This window comes from Neoarius graeffei, chromosome 2 (assembly GCF_027579695.1).
Source record: "Neoarius graeffei isolate fNeoGra1 chromosome 2, fNeoGra1.pri, whole genome shotgun sequence".
NCBI classification, from domain to species: Eukaryota; Metazoa; Chordata; class Actinopteri; order Siluriformes; family Ariidae; genus Neoarius; species Neoarius graeffei.
Genome location: NC_083570.1, coordinates 95,963,413 through 95,988,343, shown reverse-complemented (window position 1 = coordinate 95,988,343; position 24,931 = coordinate 95,963,413). Strand labels below are relative to the sequence as shown.

Sequence of the window (24,931 nt, the reverse complement as noted above, 5' to 3'; positions counted from 1 at the left end):
TGCCCACATCGAGCTCCAAATTGATCGCCAAGTGGCAAGGACCCTTTGAGGTCACACAGCGAGTCGGGGACATCGACTATGAGGTGAGGCGAACGGACGGGGTGGGGCGCTACAGATTTACCACCTCAATCTGCTTAAACTCTGGAATGAGGAGTTCCCCGTGGCATTGGTGTCGGTGGTTCCGGAGAAGGCGGAGCTGGGACCGGAGGTTCAAAAGGGGGTATTGGCATCACTTACCTCTCCGGTCCCCTGTGGAGACCACCTCTCCCCGACCCAACTCGCGGAGGTCGCCCAGTTGCAGACTGAGTTTTTGGACGTGTTCTCGCCCCTGCCCGGTCGCACTGACCTCATAGAGTGCCACATTGAGACGCCCCCAGGGGTGGTAGTGCGTAGCCACCCTTACAGGCTACCCGAACACAAAAAAAAGGTGGTTCGGGAAGAACTCGAGGCCATGCTCGAAATGGGCATCGTCGAGGAGTCCCACAGTGACCGGAGCAGCCTGGTGGTCTTGGTACCCAAGGCCGACGGGTCGGTCCGGTTCTGTGTGGACTATAGAAAAGTCAATGCGGTGTCTAAATTCGACGCATACCCAATGCCTCATATTGATGAGTTGCTCGATCGACTCGGCACGGCTCGCTTTTATTCGACACTGGATTTAACAAAGGGATACTGGCAGATCCCCTTGACTCCACTATCCCGAGAAAAAAATGGCCTTTTCCACACCGTTCGGATTACACCAATTCGTCACACTTCCTTTTGGGCTGTTTGGGGCGCCTGCTACATTTCAGCGGCTGATAGACAGGGTCCTCCGCCCCCACACCACTTATGCGGCCGCCTACCTCGATGACATTATCGTCTATAGTAATGACTGGCCGAGGCACCTCGAACATCTGAGGGCCGTCCTTAGGTCGCTAAGGCAAGCGGGCCTCACAGCCAACCCAAAGAAGTGTGTGATTGGGCGGGTGGAAATACGGTATCTGGGCTTCCACTTGGGCAACGGGCAGGTGCGTCCCCAAATTAACAAGACAGCAGCAATTGTGGCCTGCCCGAGGCCCAAGACCAAAAAGGGGGTGAGACAGTTCCTGGGGCTGGCTGGCTATTATCGTAGGTTTATACTTAATTATTCGGACGTCACCAGCTCGCTGACTGATCTGACTTAAAAGGGGGCACCAGATCCGGTCCAGTGGACGGAGCAATGCCAGCGGGCTTTCTCTGAGGTAAAGGCTGCACTGTGTGGGGGGCCACTTTTACACTCCCCTGACTTCTCTCTCCCCTTTATGTTGCAGATGGATGCGTCGGACAGAGGGCTGGGGGCTGTTTTGTCCCAGGAGGTGGAGGGGGAGGACCGCCCAGTCTTGTACATCAGCAGGAAGCTGTTGGTGCGTGAGGGGCGCTACAGCACCATCAAAAAAGAGTGCTTGGCGATCAGGTGGGCGGTCCTCGCCCTCCATTACTACCTGCTGGGACGCCCTTTCACCCTCTTTTCGGACCACGTGCCCCTCCAGTGGCTCCACCGCATGAAGGATGCCAACATGCGGATCACCCGTTGGTATCTGGCACTCCAACCCTTTAAGTTCAAGGTGGTCCACAGGCCGGGGGCGCAGATGGTCGTGGCGGACTTCCTCTCCCATCAAGAGGGGGGGAGTTGGCTGCAGGTCGGACAGCCGCCCGGCCTGAGTCGGGTGGTGGGGGTATGTGGCAGTGGGGGCGTGGTCAAGCGCCGGTCTGTGACAGGAGGGCGGATTCAGGGAAGGTAAGTGCACTGTAAAAAAAGAATAGTTGAGAATACTTGAAATTTCAAGGCAACAGTCTGCATTAAGAATTTTATGTTTTGCCAATGATGTGCCCATGATAATCCAAACTATGATAAAACTGTTATCTTTATTAAGAATTCTTAATTAAGACAATTTTCAATTCCTCATTCTGCCAACATAGATTTCTCTTTTTGCTGAACAGTGGCATTCACAGTAGTACAAAAAGGCAATTGAGGTTATCAGACTATTTGGGGGGGCTTTTTTCACCTTTATTTGGATAGGACAGTGTAGAGACAGGAAATGAGCGGGAGAGAGATCGGGAAATGACCTCAGGTCGGAATCAAACCCGGGTCCCCGGATTTATGGTATGGTGCCTTATCCACCTGAGCCACACCCATGACATGGGTTTTAAAAACTTTATTTCAATATTGAAGTTTTGTAATTGTGTAGAACAATGAAAAAAGGCATGTATAGGTTAATGATAAATTGTGATAAAACCCCGTTTTCGAACCTGATCTCTGTCCTGCCGTCCTCTGTGCTCCACCCACCCATACAAACTGTTACACATACCATTTGCACTATTAATTTCTTGTACAAAATGGACCACTTAAATGATTGCACAAACTATGCCACTTCTGTGATATTACTGTACATATAAACAAATGTGTTCATTGTCAGTAATAGCGCTGAAAACCTGAGTTCGGAGCAACATCCAAACATGGCTGCTATGGACTATTTCCCAAGCGCCACAGCGCTCCTCATTTCCTCATTTCATATAGGGTCCTAGGCAAGCACAGGTTCTCAAAGATAGTTATCCATGCAGGAGCTAATGATATATGCCTTCGTCAGTCTGAGGTTACTAAGAGTAACTTTGTAGAGGTGTTTAAATTAGCGAAGGCGATGTCTGATGCTGTAGTATGCTCTGGCCCCATCCCAATGCGGCATGGCGATGTAGCTTACAGCAGGTTATGGTTGCTGAACTGCTGGTTGTCCAGGTAGTGCTCTGAAAACAGTGTGGGCTTTATAGATAATTGGGCTAATTTTGAGGGCACTGCTGGCCTGTTAGGGTGGGACGGTATCCATCCCACTCGGGAAGGTGCTGCTCTAGGTCATAGTCTCAGAACAGGCCTAGTTAATTTCTTACAATCTAGAGCCAAGGCCAGGGAGCAGACAAACAGGCTAAACCGACTGTCTGCTAGCTGCACAGAGTCGTCACTCAGGGCCCACTACATCGAGACTGTGTCTGTTCCCTGAGCTCAACAAAAAGGTAGAAATATTTAGAGAGTTTTTTCCAGTAACCTAATCAATATAAAATTAGATCATACTGACTGTACAGCTGCTGCCAGCACCTTTGATCTAAAGGTGGGGCTATTAAATATTAGATCTCTTACATCTAAAGTGCTATTGGTTAATGAACTCATTACTGATCAGGAGTTTAATGTACTTTGTTTAACTGAAACATGGATTAAGCCAAATGAATATATAGTATTAAATGAAGCGAGTCCTTCTGGATACAGTTATATACACCAGCCTCGTCTAATTGGCAGAGGAGGAGGCGTTGCAGTTATTTATAATGATTATCTAGGTGTAACACAAAAACCTGGTTATAAATGTAATACATTTGAAGTTCTTCATACTCATATAATGTACCGGTATGTAGCCTCAAAAAATAAGTATACCCAGTTAATTCCGTTACTTATTATTTACAGGCCCCTGGGGCCATATTCTGAGTTTCTTTCTGAATTTGCAGATTTTATCTCAGATCTGGTTATTTCCTTAGACAAAGCTTTAGTTGTCGGAGATTTTAATATTCACTTCGATAACCCAGAAGACCCTTTGAAAACAGCGTTTGTGTCCATTTAAGATTCAGTAGCGATTAATCAGAATGTCATACAGTAGGACCGACCCAAAATTGTGGTCACACCCTCGATCTAATACTAACATTCGGGTTAAATGTAGAAAATATAGTCATACTTCCACAGTCTGAAGTTATCTCAGGTCATTATCTCATCTCATTCAAAATATGTCTGAGTAATATGAACCTCACCACGCTACTGTATTAAATGTACATTCACGTCAACTACTGCACAGAGCTTTATAAATTATCTCCCAGAGTTATCAACTTTGATTGGGTCACTGTCAGCCCCTGCAGAACTTGATCAGGCAACTGAATGCTTAGAGTCAACATTCCACCATACCTTAGATAATGTAGCTCCTCTTAAAAGGAAAATGGTCAGAGACAAAAAATTAGCACCCTGGTATAATGATGACACTTGCACGTTAAAACAGACCACTCGAAAATTGGAATGTAAATGGCATCAAACAAAATTGGTAGTGTTCAAATTAGTGTGGAAGGAGAGCTTCCTGAAGTATAGAAAAGCTCTTAGTGCTGCTAGATCAACATATCTCTCCTCCCTAATAGAAGATAACAAAAATAATCCTAGATTCCAATGTAATACTGTAGCAAAATTAACCAGGAATAAGTCCACTATAGACACATGCACACCTGTAGTATGTAGTAGCAACGATGTCATGAATTTTTTGAATGACAAAATTGAGAATATCCGACAAAAAATTCAAACTACTAATTTAAGGTCAGACAATGTAAGTGACCCTGTAGTTAACAATATAACTGTATCAGATCATCAATTAGAATGTTTTACTCCCCTAAAAGAAACTGAATTACTTTCATTAATCTTGGCATCAAAAGCCTCAACTTGTGTACTAGATCCCTTACCTACACGTCTATTCAAACAGATAATACCTGAAGTAATTGAACCGCTTCTAAAAATAATAAATTCTTCTCTTACGATTGGCTATGTACCCAAATCCTTTAAACTAGCAGTTATCAAACCCCTGATTAAAAAACCTGACCTTCAGCCCTGTCAGCTGTCCAATTATCGGCCAATATCAAACCTCCCCTTTATCTCCAAGATCCTTGAAAAAGCTGTGGCACAGCAGTTATGCTTATATTTACATAGGAATAACATCCATGAAATGTATCAGTCAGGATTTAGACCTCATCATAGCACAGAGACAGCTCTGGTTAAAGTAGTAAATGACCTACTGTTGGTGTCTGAACAGGGCTGTGTCTCGCTGCTTGTGTTGCTTGACCTTAGTGCAGAATTTGATACCAATGATCATTCCATTCTTCTGGATAGACTAGAAAATGTTGTGGGAGTTAAGGGAATGGCCCTCTCCTGGCTCAGGTCTTATTTAACTGATCGCTATCAGTATGTTGATTTAAATGGCGATATTTCTAGACGTACTGAGGTAAAGTTTGGTGTTCCACAAGGTTCTGTCTTGAGTCCACTGCTTTTTTCTTTATATATGTTACCTCTGGGTGATATTATTCATAAACATTGTATTAGTTTCCACTGTTACGCTGATGACACACGGTTGTATGTTTCTGCAAGACCAGATGAGAGACACCAGCTTAATAGAATTGAGGAATGTGTAAAGGACATTAGACACTGGATGATTATTAATTTCCTTCTGCTTAACTCTGACAAGACTGAAGTACTTGTGCTAGGACCTCATGCAGCTAGAAGCAAGTTTTCTGATTACACAGTAACTCTGGATGGCCTTGCTGTTTCTTCACGTGCAGCAGTAAAAGACCTCGGCATGATTATTGACCCCAGTCTGTCATTCAAAACTCACATTGATAACATTACCCGGATAGCTTTCTTTCATCTCAGAAATATTGCTAAGATAAGAAATTTAATGTTATTACATGACGCAGAAAAACTAGTTCATGCTTTCGTTACCTCCAGGTTGGATTATTGTAATGCCTTACTGTCTGGATGTTCCAATAAGTGCATAAAAAAGCTCCAGTTAGTTCAAAATGCAGCAGCAAGAGTCCTTACTAGAACTAGAAAATATGACCACATCACCCCTTTCTTATCCACACTGCATTGGCTCCCAATCAAATTTCATATTGATCAGTCCCTCCAGGATTTCGTGGGCCTTTTTTGTGATTGTTGCTGGCTAAAATGTCTGATGTTGTGGGGGGGTTCCAAAAAATTGCGATGAAAGTTGCGGTGTTTTTTAGGTTTTTGTTGAGATTACATTGTGGGAGGAAGTGAAAGTTGCTAGAAATTGTTGCGATTTTTTCTTTTTGTGATTAAAATTGAGTGATATGTTAAATATTAAGTTATTACTGAAAAACTATTGATTAAAAAAACAAAGACACTGAGAAATGGTCCTATAAACATCTTTACCAATATAAAAGATTACTAGGACTACAAAAATGCAGAAAAATAGGCTTTACTTATTCAAATGCACCTGTTGGTTCAAAAGTTAAAGTGCATAGAACCTCACAGCACAACATGAAGTTACCTTAAAATATAATATACCGTAAATGCCTCAGCTTTCATGTAAGAAAAAAAAAATTATTAATACTAGTACTGTGTGCAGGCAGTCTCTCCTGAAGACTAAATTAAACAATAATTATAAACTAATAAAATAAATGGCTCAGGCTTCATAGAAGAAAAAAAAACAATTTGAACAGAATCTCACAGTATGATGCTGAAGCTGCCTAAACAATGGAAAATAAAATACCATTTTGGCAAAAATGTTGGCATCCATTAATTTCTTGTATTAAGTAAAAAAATAAAGTGCACACAGTCCTTCGCTGTAAACATAACACTTTCAGTAACAGAATTTAAGCCTATATAAACACTGACTCGCACATGCTGCTTCTCTTGAAGGTATACACGGAAGTAAGGCAGAAGGTAGTTTGTCGACGCCACCTCAAGACGACGCCAATGACTGGTCAAATTTGCGGGAAAGTTGCGGTGATTGGATATAATTGCAACACCGCCCTGAATTTGCGGGGATTGGTTGAATTTGCATTGAAGTTGCAAATCACAACATCGCGAAATCCTGGAGGGTCTGATTGATTATAAAATACTACTATTGACCTTAAAAGCACTGAGTGGTCTCACACCACAGTACCTGAGTGAACTTCTAGTCCTCTATGACCCACCATGCCTACTTAGATCAAAAGGTGCAGGCTATCTGCTGGTACCTCATATAGTGAAGGCTACATCAGGGGGCAGAGCCTTTTCTTACAAAGCCCCACAGTTATGGAACAGCCTTCCAAGTAGTGTTCGGGAATCAGACACTGTCTCAGTGTTTAAGTCTAGGCTGAAAACATATCTGTTTAGTCAAGCCTTTTGTTAATGGTGTTTATGAGGTAAAGGTGTAGATCTGGAGGGTCCTCAGACATAGAGTGTTTTGGTAAACTGGGATGTATGGATGCTGTCAGTCCCCACTCGCTTGCTCGCTCAAGTTTGTTGACAGTGTAGTGGCTGGCTGCTTTACGTCCTGGGGCTCCCTCATGCCTGTGTTACCTTCTGGCTCTCCCCTTTTAGTTATGCTGTCATAGTTAGTTGCCAGAGTCCCTGCTTGTACTCAGTGCAATATGTATACTGTTCCTACTTATTCAGGTGACATTTGGCATACCTAACAACCTTTGTTTTCTCTCTCTTCCCCCCCCCCCCAAATCTGTCCCTCTGAGTTACATGTCGGTCCTGGGATCGAGATGCTGACCTCTTCTGCTCCTCGGACCTGCCTGATCCATCCTGGTGCCCTGTGTCTGGTTGGAGTCTCATCGCATCGCTCCTGTGAAGGGCGGCCCCATGTGGACAGTTGGGGTCACGCCTGGAGGACGCTCTGGACTCTTGCAGTGGTGCTTTTGTGGCTGGGGACTGCAGTTGACTTGCTGACTTTAGGACAATGGTTGTCGTGAACAGTTTTGTGCTCAGGTTTCCATCGGTGGGGGGTTTATAGCATCAACGAAGCTGACTTTATGTTAGGACTGTTAATGTTATAGTCATGTTGTCTGTTGTTGCCCGGATGGGGATGGGTTCCCTTTTGAGTCTGGTTCCTCTTGAGGTTTCTTCCTCATGTCGTCTGAGGGAGTTTTTCCTTGCCACCATTGCCACAGGTGTGCTCACTGGGGATAGATTAGGGATAAAATTAGCTCATGTTTTAAGTCGTTCAAATTCTGTAAAGCTGCTTTGCGAAAATGTTTATTGTTAAAAGCGCTATACAAATAAACTTGACTTGACTTGATTTCCCAAATACTAGGAAGTGCACCTGTTTCCCATTTTCCCACTAATCACCCCTCTATATAAGCTCAGCAAACACTCACTCTCATTGTGAAGTATCATTCTGTGTCCTCGTGCCTGATTGTACCAAGCCTTTGATTTATAGTTCCTGACTTCTGGTGACTTTGACCCTGCTTTACGTTGTTTCTTTGACTTTGAATTCTCACCTGACCTCTGAAATACTGTTAGTACATTGATCAACCCTTGCCCTGACCCTGAGTATACCTTCTGTTTGCTGATTTGGATTTGGTTTCCAGTTTGCGATGCACCTGCTCTTCCCTGTGCCTGCATCCATAAGTGCTTGCACTCTGACAGGATATGTCTCCATTATGGATGCAACAGAGAAGCCGAAGCAAGCTGCTCTCAATGCTCAGGGATTATTGTTGGGAGAAGACCAACAGATTTCATCTCATCTCATTATCTCTAGCCACTTTATCCTGTTCTACAGGGTCGCAGGCAAGCTGGAGCCTATCCCAGCTGACTATGGGCGAAAGGCGGGGTACACCCTGGACAAGTTGCCAGGTCATCACAGGGCTGACACATAGACACAGACAACCATTCACACTCACATTCACACCTACGGTCAATTTAGAGTCACCAGTTAACCTAACCTGCATGTCTTTGGACTGTGGGGGAAACCAGAGCACCACGCAGACATGGGGAGAACATGCAAACTCCACACAAAGGCCCTCGCTGGCCACGGGGCTCGAACCCGGACCTTCTTGCTGTGAGGCGACAGCGCTAACCACTACACCAAAGCACCGCCCAAGACCAACAGATGTTAAGTGAATTAAACACCAGATTGACAACTAACAGCTGTTGTCTCAAAGGCCCTTCTGACATGCCCCTCGTCCTCTGCTAGTGCAGCCATGATGGTGCCTCAACCAGAGAAGTACTCCAAGGAGGTTTCTGAGTGCAAGGGTTTTCTTCTCCAGTGTTCATTATACTTCACGACCTTCACAGGAGCTACAGAGAAGCAGAAAATAGTGCAATTCATCTTCTCACAGGCAAGGCTATGAAGTGGGCTAGTGCTGTTTGGGAGCATGGTGGTGAGCATACCTCTTCCTATGATCATTTTATTGAGTTTTCAAACAAGTATTTGACCATCAAACTGAGGGTGTTGAAGTAGGTGAGAAATGACTCACAATCCAGCAGGGAGATAGGAGAGTAGCCGAGTATGCCTTGGAGATCCACATACTAGCAGCAGGAAGCAGGTGGAACAAACCAGCTTTGAAGGGGACCTTCCAACAGGGATTATGCCCAGAGGCTTTCAGAGAGCTGGCATGCGGCGATGAGTAACTAATGCTCAACTCCCTCATTGACTTGGCAATCTGACTGGATCATCTGCTTTGTAACAGACCCTCCTTACAGCACTCTCCAGCCCTTCCACAATCTCCACAGTCCCCAATGCCAATAGAGATCTCCCATACTTGCATGCAATGCTCTGAGAGGGATAGTAGGTGTCATGAGGGGTTGTGCTTCTACTGTGGTGAACCAGGCCATCTACCAGCTAAGTGCCCAATCTATCCACCTAACCCCAGAAAGGAGGGTCTCCCAACTAAAGAATCCAGTCTCTCCAGCCCAGTGAGCCCTGAACCCACTACAGCACAATATTCACTAAAAATTCAAGTCCTGTTAAAACTCCCAGACTCGAACCATGTTCTCTCTGTCCTCACAGACTCAGGGGCAGAAGGCAATTTCAACAATCCTTGAGGTCGTCCAGAGGTTCAACCTGCCCACAGAGGCACTCCAACGACCAGTAAACCTCAAGACCATTGATGGTGGTCCCATTGTGGAAGGGCTCATCACTGCCCACACCTTACCACTAGAAATTCAGGTTAGAGCCCTTTATGTTGAAAACATCACCTTGTTTGTCACTCACACAGCACATCATGCCATAGTTTTAAGCTTTCCTTGGCTTCAACTCCATGATCCCCTCATCTCTTGGCAACACAGAAATTTTACAATGGTCACCCTCATGCTTTCAGAATTCTTTACAATTCCAACAAGTCACCTTGGGATCCACATCCATAGAAACTCCCTTACCCGGAGGTATCGAACATATTCCCATCTGTTATCACAAACTTAAAGAAGTATTCAGTCAAGGAAGGGCCAATGGCCTGTCCCCACATCGACCTTATGATTGTGCCATCAATCTCCTCTCAGGCACAACACCTCCTTGCAACTGCATATATCCACTGTCCATTGCCAAACAAGCTGCCAAGGAGGAATATGTTCAGGAAGTGCTACAACAGGGATACATCCACACTGTAAAAAAAGAATAGTTGAGAATACTTGAAATTTCAAGGCAACAGTCTGCATTAAGAATTTTATGTTTTGCCAATGATGTGCCCATGATAATCCAAACTATGATAAAACTGTTATCTTTATTAAGAATTCTTAATTAAGACAATTTTCAATTCCTCATTCTGCCAACATAGATTTCTCTTTTTGCTGAACAGTGGCATTCACAGTAGTACAAAAAGGCAATTGAGGTTATCAGACTTTTTTGGGGGGCTTTTTTCGGATAGGACAGTGTAGAGACAGGAAAGAGATCGGGAAATGACCTCGAGTCGGAATCGAACCCAGGTCCCCGGATTTATGGTATGGTGCCTTATCCACCTGAGCCACACCCATGACATGGGTTTTAAAAACTTTATTTCAATATTGAAGTTTTGTAATTGTGTAGAACAATGAAAAAAGGCATGTATAGGTTAATGATAAATTGTGATAACCTTGGGGGCGTCGTGGCTCAGGTGGATAAGGCGCCGTACCATAAATCCAGGGACCTGGGTTCCGACCTGAGGTCATTTCCTGATCCCTCCCTGTCTCTCTCCTGCTCATTTCCTGTCTCTACGCTGTCCTATCCAAATAGAGGTGAAAAAAATCTAAAAAAAAATTGTGATAACCTCAATTGCCTTTTTGCACTAGTGTGAATGCCACTGTTCAGCAAAAAGAGAAATCTATGTTGGCAGAATGAGGAATTGAAAATTGACTTAATTAAGAATTCTTAATAAAGATAACAGTTTTATCATAGTTTGGATTATCATGGGCACATCATTGGCAAAACATAAAATTCTTAATGCAGACGGTTGCCTTGAAATTTCAAGTATTCTCAACTATTTTTTTTTACAGTGCAACCATCTACATCCCCAACCTTGGCAAGCTTCTTTTTTCGTAGAAAAGAAAGAGGGGCCTTCACCCCGCATCGACAACAGAGGTCTAAATCCAATCACAGTAAAGTATCCTTATCTGCTTCCCCTGGTATCTTCTGTTCTAGAACAGCTAAGGACAGCTCGAGTGTTCACTAAACTGGAGCTTAGAAATACATATAATCTGGTAAGAATTTGTGAAGGAGATGAATGGAAGACAACATTGAGCATGAGTTCAGGCACTTTGAATACCATATGGACTTTCTTGCACTCCCAGTGTCTTCAAGTGTCTCATTAATGCCATCTTCAGAGATGTGCTGGGACATTATGTTAGCCTACATAGATGATCTCCTGATTTACTCCCCAGATGAAGCCACCCACCATGAGTATGTTACATCAGTGCTAACCCCACTCCTAGAGAACCACCTATATGTCAAGGCAGAGAAATGTGAAATTTGTGTCACTGAGATTTCGTTCCTTGGATACATCATCAGTGTGGAGGGTGTAAACATGGACACCAGTAAGGTCTCCACAGTCACCACCTGGCCCACACCCACTACAATGAAAGAACTGCAATGCTTCCTGGGGTTCACCAATTTCTATCGTCACTTCATCAGAGGTTTCAGGACTATCACATCACTGCTCACCGCCCTGCTTAAAAAAGGTCCTAAACATATCCAATGGAACCAAGCCACCAAAAGAGGCCTTTGAACAGCTTAAGGCAGCTTTCACATCAGCTCCCATTCTCAGGCACCCAGATCCAATAAAACCCTTCACAGTGGAAGTCAATGCCTCAGAAACAGGAGTAGGAGGAGTATTATCACAGTGCTTTGGGGAAAAGCCCAAGTTACATCCTGTGGCCTTTTTCTAATAAAAAAAAAAAACTCACCCCAGCCGAGCAAAATTATGACATTGGAAACCAGAAACTTCTGGCCATCAAACTAGCCCTCGAAGAGTGGAGACATTGGCTAGAGGTGGCTACACATCTGTTTATAATCCTCACAGACCATAAGAACCTTGAGTATCTGAAAACAGCGAAACAGCTGAATCCCCATCAGGCAAGGTAAGTACTCTTCTTCACCCTGTTCCGACTCTCTATTTCATATCACGCAGAACCCCCTGAAACACTTAGCCACCCAGTTAACACCTTTTCAGTGCATCCTTGGTTATCAGCCACCTCTATTCCCTTGGGATGACTCACCTACTCAGATCTTGGCAGTAGATTCCTACTTTAAATGACGTGAACAAGTATGGGAAGGAGTTCATCAGAGGTTAGAACTGGTGGCCACTATTCACATGGTAATGGCATGATAATCACTTTCACTCTTTCAGTTTTGATTGGTTTCTCTTTTGCGGTGGGTGTGCTCACTGTAAACAGGATAAAATGTCAGCCATAGTTTAGGCTACCTGTTTGGAGGTAAAAATTGTTGGGAGATGGCATGGCAATTTGATGCTCAGGAGGCACTTTGGATGATTCAGGACAGCAATTCAATTTGAGGACAGCTGTAGGTATCATGCCACCATCTTGTGTCAGAACTACAATTCCCAGGCAACTTCCGTGTGACCTACGTCACGCGTGGGCGGGATCATCTACGTCAGTCCGGCATGCGCGTATAAGTCCAGGCGGAAGCTCTGCCATTTTGTCTCTCGCGTCTGGCTTCCGATGAATCTGGACGTATAAAGAGGCGCTCTCCATCAAAAAGACGTCTTCTCTCTTGCAAGATCCATCACTCAGCGCGATTTTCTTACTTACCCTTGGCAAAGGTAAACTCTAGAGTCGCGCGATCTTTAAACTCAACCTGAGTTACAACCGGTTTACTTGCATTAGAAGTGACGTCACGACTGCAGCCCAGGCAGTTAAAAGTTAAGAAGCGATTGAATCCTTTTTAACTCAAAAGCGCTGTGCATCTTATTCTGATCAGAGACTTTTCCTCACGAACGCTGAGGTTCGGACCAAGAATCCTCTGCTTTCCACGGGAACCACCCAAGTGCTCCGCTGGACCCGAAAGTTTCTACGCCTCCATCACGAGTGGCTCACGTGCTCCCACGGCGAGGCCTGAAACTACACCGGCGAATAGTTCTTCATATCTTGCTAAAGGCAGGATTAAGTAAGATTTTGGCATTTGGGCATAATTAAGATAGTCTTAGGAATTTGCTTTTATTGAAATAGTGTGAATTTAAACCCAGGTTTATCTGTTACACTGTTAGACACGCAGCATGTTGATTTATTTTGGTTCTATGTTCTCTCAATTGTTTAATAGATAGGCTGCGCATGCTTCTCTCTTTTTCTCTTATTCTGACTAACACCAATTTCCTTATCATACATTTTGACCTTATCAAGGTTTCAGTGAGTTTGGTAAGGTTATGAGTGTGGAATCTTTTTGTTACTGAGAACACGTGCTCAACAGGCCTGACCAGGCCTGATACACTTTAGATAGCTTCCCTTTGTCTGCTTAGCAACACAAAGCTAATCAAGGCCTACCACGTGCTCAGCAGGCCATCAGGCCTCATAAACCACACCTCAGCTAGAAATCCACAAGCTAGCTTTTAGTTAGCTAAGGTTAATACCCTTGTCTTTAGCAACACGTGCTCAGTAGGCCTCACCAGGCCTAACAAACACACTTTAGCTAGGTCATAGGGCCTTTCACAAATACACCCTAGCAACACAAGGCTAATCTAGGCCTCCACCACGTGTAGTTAGCTACACGAGGCTAAACACAAGCTAGGTAGCACACACACACACACATTAGCAACAGAGCTAATCCCTTGTTCTACTTAGATAACATTCCTTTGTTTTAGCTAGCAACAAGCTAGGCCATACACACACCACACATGTATATACACCTCACTGCTTGTATATATTGATTATCCATTTTTATCTTTGTATAATAAATTCATTTATCAAAGCTGTGTGTATTCATCTTGTTGGTGAACAATATGTGAAGTCCCCAATCTTCTCAAAGAATTCAAAAGGGTGCATGTTATGTAATATGGTAAGTGATCTTAATAATTTGGAAATATACCATAATTTAGCTGTTTGGTAATTTATTATTAAGCACCAGGATTAATGGTATGATTCATTGAACGATTCACTAAACGATTCACTGAACGATTCACTGAATGATTCACTGAATGATTCACTGAACGATTCACTAAATGAGACTGATTCTATGGTATGATTCACTTCAAGTGAGTCAAAGTAAATGATTCAATGGGATTGATTCATTTTAATTATTGACCTTCAAATTTAATGAGACTGATTTAACGAGATTGATCACTTAATATCAATAATTAACTGATTGCACCCACAACAGCTATTCAATTCATGATTCAATTCATAATTCAGGACAGCGATTCAATTCAATCTTGAGAACTGCGACACTGCTGATGAGTGGTGCCTCTTTTTACTGTGAATCGATCCAGCCGAAGATCAACTCAAGTAAGTGCAAATATTTCTTCTATTTCTTATGAGCATATCAGTTGATATGCGTGTGCTGTAGTGCATGCACAGGAAAAATGACTGAGCAATTTTTCCAGAGTTAAAAGTATTTTCCTCAAAAATGGTTAATTTTGCTCTATTTTGAGTACAGGTAGTCGTCGACTTACGACCTATGCAACTTATGACTGATCAACTTTATGACCATCTGGTTATAACTGGCAAGTGTTTCCCAGCTGAGCTAGCTGAGCGTACGACAGTTTCCGCCCCAGCTCCCGGCAGCGCCTCTCGCCGTGTACAACAGTTTCCACCCCAGCTCCAGGCACATGCGCAGTCTCTCTTGCACTCCCTCGTGCACTCCGTCATACAATTTCCGCCCCAGCTCCAGGCACATGCACAGTCTCTCTCGCGCACTCCGTCATACAGTTTCCGCCCCAGCTCCCGGCACATGCGCAGTCTCTCTCACGCTCCCTCACGCACTCTGTCATACAGTTTCCGCCCCAGCTCCTGGTTTATGAAACGAGCAAATGCTCCTGCCAGCCCGAGCACTGCAACAGCTGATGATGATGTAGACGACCCACAGCCAAGCACCAGTGATGCCAGCGGTCACTAAATTTTTTATTTTGCTATGTTTTACATTTGTATTTTGGTATGTTTCAAACTAAAATGTTTTCTATTTTTCACACCTGTATTTCCACTTTAAGATGATTACAATATCATTACACATCACAATATACTTACGTTCATTTAACATAGGCTGACTTACGACCAGATCGGTTTACGACCGGTCACTCGTAACCAAACGCAGTCGTAAGTCGACGACTACCTGTATAGAGAGTAAAATTTGGAGTTGGAGTGGGAGCAAAATTAGAGTAATTGTAAAACAGAGTAAGAGTTGGTTGTGGCTCTGAACTGAGTAAAATAGTACAAGAGTTAATTTCAAGATACACTGAATAGAGTCAAATACCACCACAAAGAGTAAAATATTAACACTGAATTCAGGAGAATTGACTAGAAAAACAGTGCTATCAAAAGAGAAACTTTTATTCTTTTTAGAGAGGGACCAACTGTTATCTGGCAGAGAGTAAAATTTTCTTCAATTTGAGTAAATTTTACTCAGGCAAATTTCTTGTGTAATCTTTGCATGCTTCTTGAGTAAACAAAATTTGCACCTGTGCTTGTTTGCTTTCTTTTCTTCTTCGTTTTTTCTGACACTCTAATGATTTTAGCATGCTCTAATGTTGTTGTCAATTTCAAAAAATCTAAGCAGTATTTTCAATATCTTTGTATTCAGCACAAGTTCAGCTACAATAATATCTATGTAGTATGTATGTCATGATTATATATTTTTTTAAATAACAGATAAATGAAGATGTTGTAAAAAGCAGTTTTAGAACTGTGTTGGAATCTCTGAAAAATAATTACCTTACCCATTGTGATGAAAACCCTAACTTCAGAGCAGCATCCAAACATGGCCACTCCAGACTACATTTCCCAAGCGCCATAGTGCCCCCATCTCCCAAATACTAGGAAGTGCACCTGTTTCCCATTTTCCCAGTAATCACCCTTCTATATAAGCTCAGCGAACCCCTACTCTAGTTGTAAAGTATCTTTCTGTGTCTTTGTGCTTGATTGTACCAAGCCTTTGATTATAGTTTCTGACTTCCAATTACTTTGACCCTGCTTTATATTGTTTCTTTGACTTTGAATTCTCACCTGACCTCTGACTGACCCTTGCCTGATCCTGACTATGCCTTCTGTTTGCCAGTTTGGATTTGGTTTACAGTTTTCAATGCACCCTGATGTTCATACTGCTGCTGCACACACTGCCACTTTATTATACATATAAACGTCTTACATCTGGGTTCATTACTGCTAATGCCTTGGTCACAACCGGCCGTACGTGCTCCTACGGCCGGTCTATGTGCAAAAAATGCAAGAAACGCACGGAGGACGCGCGTGAAACGCATGGAGGGCGCGCGTGTGACGTGCTGATTTTCGAGCCGTAGACTGGCCGCAGACCGGCCACAGAGGTTCTTTGTCATGTCAAACAAACTCTACGGGCGCTTACATTTTTTTCAGGTTGCAAGACAAACTTACGGCCAACGTGCGTCTTTCTCCATGAACAAAAAAAACGCAGCGATTTGGGAAATGCCAAAAATCGCACGGCCAAAAAATCGTATGTCCGGTTGTGACCTAGGCTTAACTGTACATACAATCTTACATACTCTTTAATCCTGTCCACTTCCTCTTTGGAAATATGCATTTAAATATTTACAAACATATGTATATATTGTCACTGTCCATCACTGTATATACTTAAACATATAGCATCACTATGCTGCAGTACTTATTTCTGGCACTTTTCAGTAAATAATACTGTATTTTGCACTTCTGATTAGATGCTAACTGCATTTCATTGGCTTTGTACCTGTACTCTGAACAATGACAAAGTTGACTCTAATCTAAATAAAATAATTTTATTGTTGTGAGTGAGGCCAATGAGCAAGTTCTTGCTTAGGGCCCCAAAATGTTCAGAAAAAGCCTTGTGTGTTTGAGTTTAGTTATCGATGCTTTGTGCATGCATGTATTAATGCATGTATTGTGACTGATGTTGCCTTGTAGTCTTTTGTACTTAATGTTGTTTGTTATTCCTCGTCTTCAACATCTTATGTTGAATGGTAATTTGCATCTGAAGATTATTTTCATTTATTTATTGATTGCTACAATTTCAGCAGTTTGTTATTTATTTATTTATTTATTTATTTTTCGCTAAATATCTAACACTTTTCTAAGCAAATATTCAGGGCGGCACGGTGGTGTAGTGGTTAGCACTGTCACCTCACAGCAAGCAGGTTCTGGGTTTGAGCCCAGTGGCCGGCGGGGGCCTTTCTGTGCGGAGTTTGCATGTTCTCCCCGTGTCTGCGTGGGTTTCCTCCGGGTGCTCCGGTTTCCCCCACAGTCCAAAGACATGCAGGTGCGGCTAACTGGTGACTCTAAATTGACCGTAGGTGCAAATGTGAGCGTGAATGGTTGTCTGTGTCTATGTGTCAGCCCTGTGATGACCTGGCGACTTGTCCAGGGTGTACCCCGCCTTTCGCCCGTAGTCAGCTGGGATAGGCTCCAGCTTGCCTGCGACCCTGTAGAACAGGATAAAGCAGCTAGAGATAATGAGATGAGAAATAGCTAACACTTTTCTAAGCAAATATTCAGGGCGGCACGGTGGTGTAGTGGTTAGCACTGTCGCCTCACAGTAAGCAGGTTCTGGGTTTGAGCCCAGTGGGCGGCTGGGGTCTTTCTGTGTGGAGTTTGCATGGGTTTCCTCCGGATGCTCCGGTTTCCCCCACAGTCCAAAGATGTGCAGTTAGGTTAACGTGGGGCGGCCTTGGGCTGAAGTGCCCTCGAGCAAGGTACCTAACCCCTGACTGCTCCCCGGGCATTGTAGTGTGGCTGCCCACTGCTCTGGGTGTGTGTGTGTGTGCGTGCATGTGTTCACTGCTTCAGATGGGTTAAATGCAGAGGATGAATTTCACTGTGCTTGAAGTGTGCATGTGACAAATAAAGGTTTCCTCTTTCTTCATTTCTGCATGAAAAACTTAGCATGACAAATTTTGTTTGGTCAGGAAACAGAACTGTGCGAGAGATAAGCATCACTTTCACACACCCCAATGCCATATAACAGGCAGACATCACAAGCATACTTACAAAATGCACATATACTGTATACGTTTTAGCACAGTAAGCTATTTACTGAAAATGCACATTACAACCTCATAGCAACAATTAGTAATTCATTAAACATACAAAGCATTTGCTGTTTTTTGCTGTGTTTGTTTTTTAGTTTATCTGATATTTAGTAATGCATGAAAAAATGGCAAGTTTTATCGCTTGTGGGGTTTTTCAATCAATGTTGCAACAGTTTGCTAAAGTAAAAGCATGCAACTTATTGCAGATGATTTTTATACTGTTATTTGATTTCCCTGTTTGTAAATCTATATTTAGTTGTGGGTCTCATGGGTTGATGTGAATTTGCAACATCTACAGTGGAATCTGAAAGTTTTTAGATCCCTTCATTTTTTGCACATTATATTGTAGATTCAATTCAAAAATTGACTTTTTTTTTTGCCATTAATCTACACCCAATAATCCATACTGACAAAGCAAAAACAAGAATACTTTGCAAACTTATAAAAGAATTAAAAAATGAACTTGCTCATTTTAATAAGGATTGTTATTAAGTACTTTTATAGAAGCACCTTTATAGAAGCAGTTATAGCTTTGAGTCTTCTTGGGTAAGTCCTGCTTACCCAAGATGTTCCAAGATTTGGTCATTTTCTTCCATTTTCCTTGTAGATCCTCTCAAGCTCAAAAAGACTGGATGGGGTGTGCTTGTGAGTCACCTTCAGGTCTCTCCACAGATGTTCTATGGGGTTGAAGTCTGAGCTTTGGCTGGGCCACTTGCAGACATTAAAATACTTGTCCCAAAAGCCATTCCAGTGTTACCTTGGCTGTATGCTTTGGTTCACTGCTGAAAACTATGGGCAGATTGCAACAATTGGTCTACTCAGTTCCCAAATGCTTAGAGTGTTGGTAAAAGCAGTGGTGGTGCAACACAGTGCCCCGTCCCAACTTTTATGAAACATGTTGACTTCAAATTCAAAATGAGTCTGTTTTTCAAAAAAACTAACATTTCTCAGTTTCAACATTTGATGTCTTTGTACTGTTTTCAATTAAATATAGGGTTTCCATGATTTTGTGTCAGACCTGAGTGCTGTGGCACGCGCACCAGAAGGACTCTCGGGCACGTTTCAGACTGCATGCAAACCGAGCTGACTCTCACACGTGCGCCGTTAATGAGGCTCATCTGCACATGATTTAGACGCATCAACATGCCTATATAAAGGGACTGAAAACGCACACTCGGTGAGAAGTATTGCGGTAGCTTTTGGACACATTACTGAGCCTTATTTTCCTGGATTCCTGATTCCTGTTCCGTGTTTTTGTCTTTGCCTGTGATATTCTGTTCATGCTTCTCCTGACCCTTTGTTCCTCAGTCAGCCTGCAGTGTGACATTTTCTACAAAGACCTAGAAGAGCCCAAGCCTCCAGAGCTTATCTGGGTAAGCTTCATGCTTACTGGACAAGCATGCTGATGGGCAGATTACCTCATTAGAGTAGAGCACTCATGCCTTCAGCGTTCAGACTTTTCTAGATATGTTCCAGTTCATATATGAATCATTAGAGAAGGAGGACCCCTATGAAATTTTTTGGGAGAGGACTATCACATCTGAGGCTGATGCAGTGGCAGCAGAGGCTGTTGCTCTAGAGCACTCTCCAGTGGCTGATGCAGTGACAGCAGAGGAGACAGTTGCTCCTGAGTTCCTCCTAGAGATAGTCATTCCAAAGCCAGTCCCACAGCCCACTTCAGTCAATCCATGAATCAGTCAGAGCTAGAACCAGAGCAAGACAGGGGCCTTGAACCAGAGCCAGAGCTTGAGCCAGTGCAAGAGCTGGAGCCTGTATCAGAACCAGAGCACAAGCCAGAACCACTGGTAGAGCCAATGTCAGTACCAGAGTCGGAGTCAGTGCCAGCTCCAGTGCAAGAGCCAGTGTCAGAGCCTAGACCAGAATCAAAGCCAGTTCCAGAGCCAGTGCCAGAACCAGAGACAGTTCCAGAACTGGTGCCAGAGGACGACAGGGCAGCCTCAGCCAGCCATGAAGACATCGTCGTCCTGCTGCCGCCCGGCCAAGAAGATATCATTGTCATCCTGACCAGGGCTGGAACAATGCACAGACAGAACTCGATCCCATGCCTGAGCCCAGTCCAGAGCTCAAGCCCATATCCAGTCCAGAATCCAAGTCAAGTCCTGACAATTTGCAAATCTTCACATTCTGTTTTTGTTTTATATGGTGTCCCATTTTTTTTGGAATTGGTTGTAATAGTATTTTTACCAACTACAAATAAAGAACTATTAGCCTGGATGCTTTATTGGTGGAGAAATCAGTGGATAGTGTTCCTGCATTTATTCTACCTATAGAGTCCTTCATTAGGCAGATACCTTTATGGAAAGGTGTAATACAATTCAAACATAGAAACAAATTTCAGTGACAGATTTCTTTGAAAAATCGTCACTGTCAGGTCAAAACCTGCTATGTGACATTTTGCCATTTTTACAGGAGACGTAAAAAACTGAATAAAACTCTGAAATAACAAGCTGAGAAACCAGTAAAAGTTTACTTGTTCTATTATTAGCTTTTCTAATTAGCATAAATGGAAGCACAAGGTCAAAATTGACCAATCAGCATAGAGAACCCAATTTGACCTAAATTGTCACATAGCAGGTTTTTGAACTGACAGCGACGAAATGTAAGACATTCATCAGCCAGAACATTGTACTTGGTGAAGTGTGGTAAGCTTCAATTTCTGTCTTGTGTGTAATCAATAATATCTTAATCAAGATACTAGCAGGTATGTGCAGCGCGAGTGGTATGTGCCATCACATCCTGTCTCAACGCTATAAAGAGAGAGAAATGAAGATGACAGCACTGGAGCCATTGAACTCTGACAGTTCCTGACCATTAGACTGGAACAAACAACACCATGATCTTCTTGCTTTTCCTCCTCATCACTGTAGTGGTTACAGCAGCACCTCATGCATCTGCATAAGATGAACATAAACTTCAGCATGTGATTTTAGAAGAGATCGTACAAAGGATGTGAAAGACAGCCTAAAAGCAGAGGTAAGATTAATTAGTATTTTAATTCAGTCACTAAAAAATTACTAGAGAAGGTTTATAATATGGAAGTCAATGATCTATTAACACTTCATCTGATAATTTCTCAGATTTTTGTTAAAAATGTGATAACAACTGAAGACTGCACTGTAAGTTGGAGAAAATAAAATTCAATTACTTTCTACTTTTATATTTCTGTTAAATCTAACAATTAATGCGATATTCCAGAGTAAGAACTTCTGCAAAGCAGGTGCTGTCCTGTCAATGTATAAAGCAGAGGAGCTCGGACTCAAGAAAACAGACTGGCTGCTGCCCTGTAAACTTGTCTCCTACACCAGGGTGTGTGACTATGATGTACAGGCATCAAACTTTGTTTTGTCTTTTATTACTATAAAACTTTGGTTCTCCAGTGATCTGTGAATAGTCAGGGGCTCTGGGTTTTGTTTTTTGTTTTTTAACCAATCATTATCAATTATTTTTATCAAGTTCTTAAAGTTCAAGTTCTCTCAGTGACAAGTGAAAGAATAAAAACTATCTGGCTTCAGTATGGTGGGACAGTGGTATAGTGGTTAGCACTGTTGCTTCACAGCAAGAAGGTTCTGGGTTTGAGCCCTGTGGCTGACGGGGGCCTTGCTGTGTGGAGTTTGCATGTCTGTGTGAGTTTCCTCCGGGTGCTCCGGTTTCCCCTACAGTCCAAAGACATGCAGGCTAATTGGTGGCTCTAGACTGACTGTAGGTGTGAATAGTGGTTTGTCTGTGTCAGTCCTGTGATGACCTGGTGACTTATCCAGGGTGTGCCCTGCCTCTTGCCCATAGTCAGCTGGGATAGGCTCCAGCTTGCCTGTGACCCTGCACAGGATAAGTGGTGATGGATGGATAGCTTCAGTATGTCTGGTGGTCTGGGAAAACCAATCACGTCACTGTGTTCTGCTGAATTCTTTACAACTTGGGGGGGGGGGGGGTATATATTTTAAACATTTTTGTAGGATAAATAGATATTATAACATTAGAAATTGTGGTTTAAATACATACAAAAGAGAAGCATATGTCAGTTTTAAAAGCCTGTTTTTACAGCTTTTATAGGGGGTCCCTTTGAAGATGCAAAAAGATTGCACAATTGCCCTCTTGATCATTTAACACTACAGACAATGCAATTCAAATCCTTCAACGCATTTAAAGGAAATCAAGCATTTTACAAGAACTTTAGAAAGACAGCTGAGCTTGATGTACTGTATTTGGACCTTCTAATCTGAAAAGTCTTTATATAATTGCAGGATATTCACTGCAAGGAACCAGCATCAGAAGACCGAGTCACACTCCACCAGCTCCTGGATAAAATATCCCACTGTGCTCAGAAGTCGTACTCAAAGTTTTGAGGTCTTAAGGTTCAGTTAACCTTAAAGTATTTTATTGCAAACCAGTACAAATTAAACTGACATTTTGCATATTGCTCATGATGTGACTTTAATGAATTTTTCTTCTTTCATAATTCATTTCATAACGAGTACATGTTACATCTCATAGTAGCTTTTTTTTAACATCACATTTTGTTCTACAGTGAATCGGGGGGAAAAAGCAACTGTTAAATGGTTCTCCAGTTGAAGTACAATGACAGTTAGGTTCACTGGCTAAATGGCATTGCAATAATTGCCATTCATTCATATCCAAAGCAATTTTTAAAGACTAAGAAATTATTCAGGGAATTACATGACTAATATCCTGATACTGAGGATTTAGGGTGCATTGACATTTTTCTGTTTCAACACCCTAATGCTGTAAGGTAGAGTGCATGTACACCGAGATTACTGAGAGCAATATTTACATTAATATTACATAATATCAATTCACTGTTATAGTCCACATTTTTAAAGCAATTATCAATTTGAATCAAAACCACTTCATACAGTGAACATTAAAGGAATGAACTAAATATTCATGGGGAAGCACATTAATGAAATAACTATCTCATTCTCATCTCATTATCTCTAGCCGCTTTATCCTTCTACAGGGTCGCAGGCAAGCTGGAGCCTATCCCAGCTGACTATGGGCGAAAGGCGGGGTACACCCTGGACAAGTCGCCAGGTCATCACAGGGCCGACGCACAGACACAGACAACCATTCACACTCACATTCACACCTACGGTCAATTTAGAGTCACCAGTTAACCTAACCTGCATGTCTTTGGACTGTGGGGGAAACCGGAGCACCCAGAGAAAACCCACGCGGACACGGGGAGAACATGCAAACTCCACACAGAAAGGCCCTCGCTGGCCCCGGGGCTCGAACCCAGGACCTTCTTGCTGTGAGGCGACAGCGCTAACCACTACACCACCGTGCCGCCCATGAAATAACTAATCATTAAAAAAATTATACCCCTTACTGTACAATCAAACACATAGTTTTAGGTTCAATAGAGTTTGCATTTCCTCCTTTTTTATTGTGGCTTGTGTATTCCAGTGAACTACTTGGCTAGATGACTGGGTACATATTGCTCCCAGTAGGGCCACCTGAACAGATCTGATGGGAGAAGTCAGATAACGAACAATAATAATGGTGATGAGGTACAGAAAGCCTAAATGTACCCAGCCCAGATTAGAATTCAGCAGATCAGCATCTGGTGAATGCACCACATAAACTGGTCAGGCTTAGCCTGAAATAACGACATGGATGCATCTTGTGGGCTCACTACCTACAAGATGAAGATGGAGGCCAGGTACTATTCCTTGTTTTAGATGCAATGGGAGCTGGCTTTGGGAATTTGAAATAGCATTTCTCTGGTCGTAAAACAGCCCAATGCTCTATTTTAAGCCAACGACTTGGGTACTACACTTGATTCTGTCTAAGTTTCTAGAATTATGAGCAGCAGTTGGAAGGCCCTTACTAAACATTATAAATAAATGTATAACTGAGCTTAGGTCATGTCCCAACATTCTTTTAAGCTTATTAAGCCTCTTCTTTTGAAACTGAACCTTAACCCCCTTTAGTTGTCTCCAGCTACCACCTAATGGATTTCTGCTTTACCTGAGTTGGGGTTGAGTACAAATTTTGCCATTATCAATATTAAAATCTTAAAGGCTTAAAAATATGGTTGCTTTGGATGGGAAAGTACTTAACTGCTGTAGATTATACTGGTTTTAGCATAAATGGAGATCTCACCAAGCCTAAAATAGTATGCCATCCCAATATGGCATCTGACAAGGTTCTGTTCCAGGCCCGTTATTGTTTTCACTTTATATACCATAATAATGTTCATTATACCCTGATGAATAAAGATGAGATGACGTAGATACTGCGAGTTGGACTAATGGTTAGCGTATCTACCTCTTGATTGGGAGACTGTGAGTTCTACTCACGGTTAGGTCATACCAAAGACCATCATAAAAAAATGGTATCTACTGGCAAGGCACAGTGCAATACAGATGTGAGTGGGGAGTCAAGCTCTTGAGGCTACCAGAGGACTAGCCCCCCACTGTAACCCTAGCTATGTAATAGGCGAGAGGCCAAGGGCTATGGAGATTGGCGCCACATGGTGTGGGAAGGACTTTGACTTAGACAGTTCAGGCAGACAACTGAGCTGACTTCTCTAGAGAATTTTTACAGTCAGGAGTCCTTCAGTGAAATCCATTACAGTATGTTATCTTCCCTGTTTTGCATTTCCAAGCATAGTTAGGAAGTGAGGGAATCCAGCTCACTTAGCCACTCACATGGCTTTCACACAATGCTCCTGGATCCTAACAGGTTT

General features: G+C 42.8%; 1 long non-coding RNA gene across 1 annotated transcript; it reads left to right on the top strand.

Moving 5' to 3' along the window:
* Window positions 1-20,850: 20,850 nt before the first annotated feature.
* On the top strand, window positions 20,851-22,647 carry LOC132874427 (uncharacterized). Its single transcript, XR_009651662.1, has 4 exons — window positions 20,851-21,195; window positions 21,300-21,338; window positions 21,418-21,528; window positions 22,464-22,647. It is a non-coding gene; the product is annotated as an uncharacterized LOC132874427 (long non-coding RNA).
* The last annotated feature ends 2,284 nt before the right edge of the window (window positions 22,648-24,931 follow it).